This window comes from Hordeum vulgare, chromosome 2H (genome assembly GCF_904849725.1).
Source record: "Hordeum vulgare subsp. vulgare chromosome 2H, MorexV3_pseudomolecules_assembly, whole genome shotgun sequence".
In the NCBI taxonomy this organism is placed as follows: Eukaryota; Viridiplantae; Streptophyta; class Magnoliopsida; order Poales; family Poaceae; genus Hordeum; species Hordeum vulgare.
The window spans coordinates 480,926,468-480,936,382 of NC_058519.1; positions in this window are offsets into that span (position 1 = coordinate 480,926,468).

Consider the following 9,915-nt stretch of genomic DNA (forward strand, 5'->3'; position numbering starts at 1 on the left):
GTACATGTAAATTTCTAGGGAGATCTCTTGTGTCTTGGTCATCCAAGAAACAAAACTCGGTACCATTATCTACTGCCAAAGCGGAATACATTGCTAGTGTATCATTTTGTGCACAGTTACTATGGATGACTTAAACTCTTAAGGATTATGGTATCCATGTGAGAAATGTTCTATTTATGTGACAATAAAAGTGCTATTAAAATTTACTATTATCCTATGCAACATTCTCGAACTAAGCATATTCAAGTGCGACATCATTTCATTAGTGATCATGTTGGTAAAGGAGATATAGATCTCAAACATGTTCCTACCGACAAACAATTAGCAGATATCTTTACCAAACCATTTGATGAGAAAGTGTTTTATCATTTGAGGAGTGAGTTGAACATAATTGATGCTTCAAACTTGAGCTAGACTCACGTGGATGCATGCAAGGACATGAGCTTGATTGACTATTCCATTATGATATTGAATTGACTATCTTATATCATGGAAAACTATGCTCCCTTGTATTGCATCTAACCCTTTGTAGGTACTTGTAAGAACTACACTCCACAAGATTGGCATAAAATCATATCAAAAGCAACTTGATATGGCCAAGTATCAACAACCCCTTCTTCAGAGATGAAGGAAGAAGACAACAAAATCATACCCATGACAATCATATAAATTGAAATTCACTCATGTCATTTGTATATACTATGTCCTTCCTTGCATGACTAACCAATGTAGGTGAAAATTGAACCACAATGACAAGGATAGCTCCCAAATCAAGATGATCTTCATCAACATTGAGCATCCACAACAAGTTCACCTACATGCCACGTCATCAACATCATTCGAAGGTATGTACTCATATCCTTGATAATGCTTTGCACCAAGTCATGAGGTAAAGCAACTCAAGTGATATGAAGACAGTAAAATGCTTAATCAAAAAATGGTAACCCCATTTTGCGCTTAACGATGAGTATGACCTATGGTCAAGCAATCTTGCTTGTCTCCTCAAGTCAATATACTCTAATATAGGTGACCTAGTGAAAGCACAATTTCTCCCTAGGGTGGTTTTGATAATTGATCACAACATATGCATCATTGGACTAATGTGTTTTCCAAGTATATTTCAGAAAATTTCAAAAGATGCTATTAATTAAGGTTTATGTGGAGCTGCTACTGGATGCAAGAAAGGAATAATATTCGCTCAAGCTTCAAGCTAGAAGACTCTTCATTTTATATTTGTGAGAAATCACTTTTGAGTCCATAGGAAAGCCAGTACTATTAAAAGGGGGTGAGGTAGTAAAATGAACTAATTGCTCAAATGCTCAAAGTTAGCCACCAAAACACTCAGTCATTTTTCCCACGTTCCACTCTGTCAAGTTCCACATACACAAATTCGGTATAACCAACATTGCCACATCGGAGCCACCGAGTTTGAACCTAAGACAGAACCCTAGCCATTCCCACCAAATCGGTGCAACCGAAACTGCATCGGTGCTACCGAGTTCAGTGTGACCAACACTCTATTGCCAAGATACACAAAATCGAAATTTCCGAGTTTGAGTATCGGTGCCCTCGAGTTTGGCCATCTGACCGTTAGTCACCTTTTTGGTGCCACCGAGTTCTATATACCGGTCTCACCGAGATTCAAAAGTTCACGCCTTTGAGCTAATCGATACCACCGAGTTATCCACTTTGGTGTCAACGAGTTTGCAGTTTTGTGTATAACGGTTGGATTTGGCTGCTGCCTATATATACCCCTTCACCCACCTCTCATTTGTGGGAGAAGAACTCAGAACACACACTTCATTTCTAGATCCATTTTCTGAGAGAGAACCACCTACTCATTTGTTGATACCAAGATATTCCAATCCTATCATTTTAATCTTGATCTCTAGCCTCCCCAAACTGCTTTCCACCAAATCGACCTCTCCTACCCATGCATATTCTGTGAGCATCCACAACAAGTTCACCTACATGCCACGTCATCAACATCATTTGAAGGTATGTACTCATATCCTTGATAATGCTTTGCACCAAGTCATGAGGTAAAGCAACTCAAGTGATATGAAGACAGTAAAATGCTTAATCAAAAAATGGTAACCCCATTTTGCGCTTAACAATGAGTATGCCCTATGATCAAGCAATCTTGCTTGGCTCCTCAAGTCAATATACTCTAATATATGTGACCTAGTCACCACCCTACATCTAGATGGAGATTCCTGTATGGTTCACATTTTCATTGCCTACTTACTTAGAACCATTCAACTCTCATCTATAAGTATGTATATTTTTTGAAAAAAAATAAAAATATATATTTTCTCTTATTTCCTTTTAAATCTTTGGATATTTCCATTCTCAAAGACTGTGATTATTTCTGTCTCTTTTGAGTTAAGGAGTTGATTTTCAATGCAACTCGGTTTCACCGATCTGGAAAACTCGGTCTATCTGATTTCTTCCAAAGGCATGCTATCATATTCAGTTCTACCGAACCATATTGCCTTAGTGACTTCGAAATTCACCACTGCCTATGATTGTCTGACATTTTCTGGATTATTTTTCCTAAGGGGGAGAAAGATTGTCAATGATCCCAAGTTTCATTACGTCCTAAGATCTTATTGAACATTTTCATTTTTGCCAAAGGACGATATAATCTTGTTTCCCAAATTTTTCGAGGGGGAGAAATCCTAAGTGATACCAATATGTAAGAGGGAGAAATATCTAGGATCTCTAACATAGGGGGAGATAGTTGAAGGAACTCCTAACAAATTCTTAAGGGGGAGAACATTCAATGAACCCTTAGCTACTATTAAAGGGGGAGAAATTTTAGTGAACTCTTATCCATACTTGAGGGGGACAACAATTCAAGGAACCCTTATCAAGAGAGAAGAATCAAGGATCCCTCTCTCTCGATGATCCCTTTCCTCTGACCTTTTTGGAAATTAATGCCAAAGGGGGAGAAATAACAAAGCTTCCAATAAGCTTACATAAGGGGGAGATATATCAAACCTTACATATTTAGGGGGAGCTATACAATTAAGGGGAGCGATATAAAATTGTTTCAGATAGCAATAAAACAATATCTACATACTATCACTATCTTTGGATTGAACTTGTCTTACCCTACCAACTCCCAATATCTACAATTCTATGATTCAGGGGGAGAGGTAATCTTACATATTCCTTCCTAAGGGAGAAAGTTCTAAATACTCTTGGAGACATATCTATATTCAAATCCTATTTCCAATATGTCTTCAATATCTTGGTACTTTTGAAGCTCTTTGCATCTTTACAATAGTATACTCTTGTGTTATCTAACAATTGTTTTCTCAAGTGTACTCCTACTGCTAAGATGTTCAAGAACCTCAAGGCAAGTATATGCATGATCTCTTGTTTCTTGCACATATTGTTTGCAAGAGTGAGTCTTGAACATGGAAATGCTTTCATTCACATATGTTTGATGCATATAGCCACAATTTACGTGACTTGTCTTGTCCTTTCTACCTTGTGTGTGCCCATGCAGTCCAAAGCAACTATCCTTTAAAAGGGATTCCGCATATTTAGGGTGAGCCTGTATTAGTCATGTATCTTTAAAAGCTGTCATATTCTAACACCTATATTTATTTGAAGCTTTGATTACATGTCGTAATCAATTACCAAAAAGGGGGAGATTGAAAGCACATATGCTCCCTTGGTGGTTTTGATAATTCATGACAACATACATTGTCTCTTGGACTAACACTTTTACCTAGTATACTTCAGGTATAGTCCACAAAGAGCATTGGATAAAGGATTGTGAGGAGAAGCCCCTTGATGCAAGGAAGGAAATAGGATTGGCTCAAAGCTTCAAGCAAGAAGACTCTACATTTTACATTTGTGAGAAATCACTTTGAGTCCATAGGAAGGCCAATACTATTAAAAGGGGGTGAGGTATTATGATGAATTGGTTGCTCAAGTGCTTAGATATAGCCATAAAAAATACTTAGCCATTCGCCCACAAAATATATGTGTCCCAAGCCACATAAGAAAAATCGGTGCCACCAACAATTTCCACTCGACTATACCAATTTTACACTTAGATAGATCCTAAGCCAAACCACCATCTCGGTACAACCAACATTCACATTGGTGCCACCGAGATCAGTGACAAACTCTCTGGAGTCTCCTGTTTCAAATCAGAAATTTCGAGTTTGGAATCGGTCTCACAGATTTTTGTAATCTCGTCTAGGTCATCGTTTCGGTACCACCGAGATTGTATCACCGAGAATTCAAAAGTTGCCACATTAATGCAACTCAGTACCACCGAGATTTTTTTAGTGTCTCCGAGTTCGACAATGTTGTTGTAACGGTTGGATTTTGGGGGGTGCCTATATATACCCCGTCACCTACCTCTCATTCGTAGAGAAAGCACTCAAAACACACTTATCATTGCCAGATCCATTTTTTGAGAGAGAGCCACCTAATCATATGTTGAGATCAAGATATTCCAATCCAACCATTTGAATCTTGATCTCTAGCCTCCCCAAGTTGCTTTCCACCAAATTAATCTCCCCTACCCATGCCAAATCTATGAGAGAGTGATTGAATGTTGAGGAGACTATCATTTGAAGCAGAAGAGGAAAGAGTTCATCGTTCTACCGCATCTATTGGCTTTGGGAGGGTGGTGCCTCATAGATTGGTTAGGTGTCGCTTGGGAGCCTCCTACTTCGTGTTGTGGAGTTGAACCAAGAAGTTTGTACGGGCAAGGAGATCGCCCACTTCATGAAGATCTACCGTGAGTTAGGCTAGTCCTTCATGGATGTAAGCCATGGTGGAATAGACAAGACCTCTTCTTCATGGACCCCTTGTTGGTGGAGCCCTTTGTGGACTCTCGCAGCCGTTAGCCTCCATGGGTTGAAGTCTCCACTAACATGGACATACGATAGCACCACCTACCGGAACCACGCCAAAATCGTCGTGTTCATCTTTGCGTTTGATCTTCTAAACTCTATTCCTTACTACATGTGCAATGTATTTACTTTCCGCCACCATATATGTTGACTAGAATGTGTAGGGTGCACTAGACTTGCTAGAATTGCTAAAATATGCCAACCACTAAAATTGGGAAAAGGCTCGGATTTTAATTTGGGGAAGTAGTCTATTCACCCCCTCTCTAGACACCTCTTCTATCGATCCTACAGCCGCCACGGATTACAATATCCTTTCTTCCCTTCTTAACTTTTTACTTTTTTCTATTTCATGTATAGGAGAAGTGGAGCTGCGATGGCGCCGAGGTGGAGCGGGAGGCCGGCGGCATGGAGATCACGGGTGAGCTTTTTTTTTAATCTCAGTTTTACTTCGCTCCTACGTTTCCAAGGATGCGTGTGTGCTTCCGTGGGTCGATGCATGTAGTTTACTATAATGTTTTCTTCTACTCTTGATCTTTGTTTTCATTTTAGTATTGTTTGTCCTTTTGTTTGGTTATTGATCGCATTGCCATACATTTTCCATTTGGCATTCAACTTTATTCCCGAAAACAATAAATGTTCAATGGATGGTTTTCCTTTTTAGGTGAAAATAGATTGCTTTTTATGTGGATAAACATGGATTTTTGTCATATGTATCACTCCCATCTATCTGTCTATTCATACTACATGGAGGAAAATATTTTTGAGCTCTTTGGATATCATATATAGATGTACATTTTAGTGGCTTTATTGTGTTCTCGACTACACTAATTTTTTGGTTATCAACATCTTAATCTTTAGTACAAAGATAGGCTGAGTCTATATGGTGTTTCAGAGGAGCATTCTTGGTGATCATTGAAAATATACCTCTCCGGTGCATGCATGCCATTGTCATAGTACTTAGGTTCAAGAAACGATGTTTTATTTAATGTTGCAAGAGTATGGGAAGTAAAACATTGAACCGTTTATGGTGAAGCACCATCGTTGAGAAGGTGAATGAACGCCTTAAATTTATCTATCACTGTTTCTTCGCATTAGTGTTAAACTGCCAAGGAAGTTTCAATACAAATGTGCTTTAAAGTACCATACTCCCTTCGTCACTTTATATAAGGTTTATTTTTTTCGATAAAATTCTGCATTGTAAAGTGTATTTCTTCTAATTCCTTGTAATTCCGTTTTTAGCCCTTAAAAAGGAAAGGATCTCTCTCCGATTGTCTCTATCTCTCCTTGTAGCAAAAGAAGGAAAGTATATCTCTCTTGATTGCGTGTATGTTTTACTTTTCGAGACTAGCTGGTTTACTTGCCACAAACCAACAAATTTGCCAAGGATAATTTCATCCTAACATTTCTTTAATTATGTACCTTGGTTATCAAACGAAAAACAATATACCTTACATAAAGGAATGAAGGGAGTATTATGTAGTTAGCTAAGGGATACAATGATACATTCATCACCATCCTATGATGTCCTCCTAACAACTAAACTCTACGGCACACCTTGAACGGGAACATTATTGTTTGATAGAGCCACCTCCAAATTAATTGGATTGGATTACACCTTATTGTCTGCTTTAACAGGAGTAGTATAAGTACTAGTTATGCCAACTTGCAAAAACACTCTAGATGGTTGTAGAATCGTAAGTATGTCTAGAGGGGGGGGGGTGATTAGACTACTTGACAAGATAATTTTTTCCCTTTCCAAATTTTAGTTGAGAGACAACTTTGTCAGTTATAGCAAGTCAAGTACACCCTACAGATGCAGTTCTAAGAGTGTAGCAGCAGAATGTAAAACATGCAAGTGTAAAGTAAAGGAGTAAGGTAGGGAGATCAAACACATGAGGTTGACACGACAATTTTTGGCATGGTTCCGATAGGTGGCGCTATCGTACGCCCATGTTAGTGGAGACTTCAAATCACGAAGGGTAAGGGCTATGAGAGTCCACGGAGAGCTCCTCCCACAAGGGGTCCACGAAGAAGCGGCCTTGTCTATTCCACCACGGCTTCTGCCCACGAAGGACTAGCCTTGCTCACAGTAGATCTTCACGAAGTAGGCGATCTCCTTGCCCTTACAAATATATTGGTTCAACTCCACAACACGAAGTAGGAGGCTCCCAAACGACACCTAACCAATCTAGGAGGCACCACCCTCCAAAAGGTAATAGATGTGGTAGATCAATGAACTCCTTGCTCTTGTGCTTCTAAAGATAGTATCCTCAACACAAAATCACTCTCTCACAGAATAAGCATGTGTACGAGAGATTGATTTGGTGGAAAGCAGTTTGGGGAGGCTAGAGATCAAGTTTCAAATGATTGGATTGGAATATCTTGGTCTCAACAAATGAGTAGGTGGTTCTCTCTCAGAAAATGAACATGGCAATGAAGTGTGTGTTCTGAGTGCTTCTCCCATGAGTGAGAGGTGGGTGAAGGGGTATATATAGGCAGCACACAAAATCCAACCGTTACACCTAAAAGGCAAACTCGGTGACACCTAAGTCATAAACTCGGTGGTACCGACTTCCACAAAAGGCATCAACTTTTGAATCTCGGTGGGAGCGATATACACAACTCGGTGGCACCAAAATGGTGGCTAACGGTCAGATAACCAAACTCGGTGACACCGATACGCAAACTCAAAAATTCCGATTTTGTGTACCAAGGCTACAGAAAATTGGTCACCCTGAACTCCATAGCACCGATATGGTTTCGGTTGCATCGATTTGGTGGAAATGGCTAGGTTTTTTGTTTGAGGTCAAACTCGGTGAGGCCGAAATATGAAATTTGGTGGCACCGAATTTGAGTATGTGGAATTGGACAGAATGGTTATGTGGGAAAAATGACTGAATATTTTGGTGGCTAACTTTGAGCACTTGAGCAATCAGTTCATTTGACCACCTCACCCTATTTTAATAGTATTGGCTTTCCTATGGACTCAAAAGTGATTTCTCACAAATATAAAATGAAGAGTCTTCTAGATTGAAGCTTGAGCCAATCTTATTCCTTTCTTGCATCAAGGGGCATCTCTACATAAGCCTTTAGCCAAAGCATCTTTTGAACTTTTCTGAAATATACTTGGAAAAACGTATCAGTCCAATGATGCATATGTTGTGATCAATTATCAAAACCACCCTAGGGAGCAATTGTGCTTTTAATCTCCCCCTTTTGGGTAATTGATGATAACATATAGATCAAAGCTTCGACAAAAGATATAATCAAGGATTTGTTGGTGATCGTAGTAATTTCAAGATTTTCCTACGCCATACAAGGATCTATCTATGGAGAAACCAACAATGAGAGAGGTTGTAGAGCATCTTAATACCTTTGAAGATCGCTAAGAAGAAGCGTTACTATGAACGCGGTTGATGGAGTCGTACTCGCAGCGATTCAGATTGCGATGGATTCTGATCTATGTGCCAAACTACGCCACCTCCACGTTCAACACACGTGCAGCCCAGTGACGTCTCCCGCACCTTGAACCAGCAAGAAGGAGGGAGAGGTTGAGGGAGAGAGAGCTCCGACAACACGACCGCATGGTGGCGGTGGAGCTACGTGGTTCTCCCGCAAAGCTTCGTTGAGCTATGCGGAGGACGAGGAGGGAGAGGTGTAGGGCTGCGGCGGGAGAGGAAGAAATTGTGTCTCCAAAAGCCAAAAACCACCACTATATATAGGAAGAGAGGGAGTAGGGTGCCCTCCCTTAGGGTTCCCACCCCCAAGGGTGCGGCAGCCCTAGATGGGGCAGGGAGGGCGGCGGCTAAGGGTGGAGAGAGGGGGGCGCGCCCTAGGTGGGCCTTGTTATTCCTCTGCGCCTAGGGTTTGCCCCCTCCCACTCTCCTTGCGCCTTGGGCTGAGAAGGGAGGGCGCACCATCCCACTCTGCGCTAGTTCCCTTCCTCCTTTTGGCCTGTAAAAGCCTTTGCGGATGGTGGCCCCTCCCGGTGGACCCCCGGAACCCTTCCGGTGGTCCCGATACGTTACCGGTGATGCCCGAAACAATTTCGGTGTCCAAAACCCTTCATACTATATATCAATATTTACCTCCGGACCATTCAGGAGATCCTCATGACGTCTGGGATCTCATCAGGGACTCCCAACAACCTTCGGTAACCACGTACACTATTTCTCTATAACCCTGGCGTCATCGAACCTTAAGTGTGTAGACCCTACGGGTTCGGGAGACATGCAGACATGACCGAGACATCTCTCCGATCAATAACCAACATCGGGGTATGGATATCTATGTTGGTTCCCACATGTTCCACGATGATCTCATCGTATGTACCACGATGTCAAGGATTCAATCAATCCCATATGGAATTCCCTTTGTCTATCGGTATGATACTTGCCCAAGATTCGATCGTCGGTATCCCTATACCTTGTTCGATCTCATTACCAGGCAGTCTCTTTACTCGTTCTGTAACACATCATCCCGTGGCTAACCCCTTAGTCACACTGAGCTCAATATGATGATGGATTACCGAGTGGGCCCAGAGATACCTCTTCGTCACACGGAGTGACAAATCCCGGTCTCGATTCGTAGAACTCAACACACACTTTTGGAGATGCCCGTAATGCACCTTTATAATCACCCAGTTACGTTGTGACGTTTGGTACACCCAAAGCACTCCTACGGTATCTGGGAGTTGCACAATCTCACGGTATAAGGAAATGATACTTGACATTAGAAAAGCTTTAGCAGACGAACAACACGATCTAGTGCTATCTTAGGATTGGGTCTTGTCCATCACATCATTCCCCAATGATGTGATCGCGTTATCAATGACATCCAGTGTCCATAATCAAGAAACCATGATCATCTATTGATCAACGAGCTAGCCAACTAGAGGCTCACTAGGGACACATTGTGATCTATATATTCACACATGTATTGCGATTTCTGGTTAATACAATTATAGCATGAAAAATAGACAATTATCATGAACCGAAAATATGATAATAACAACTTTATTATTGCCTCTAGG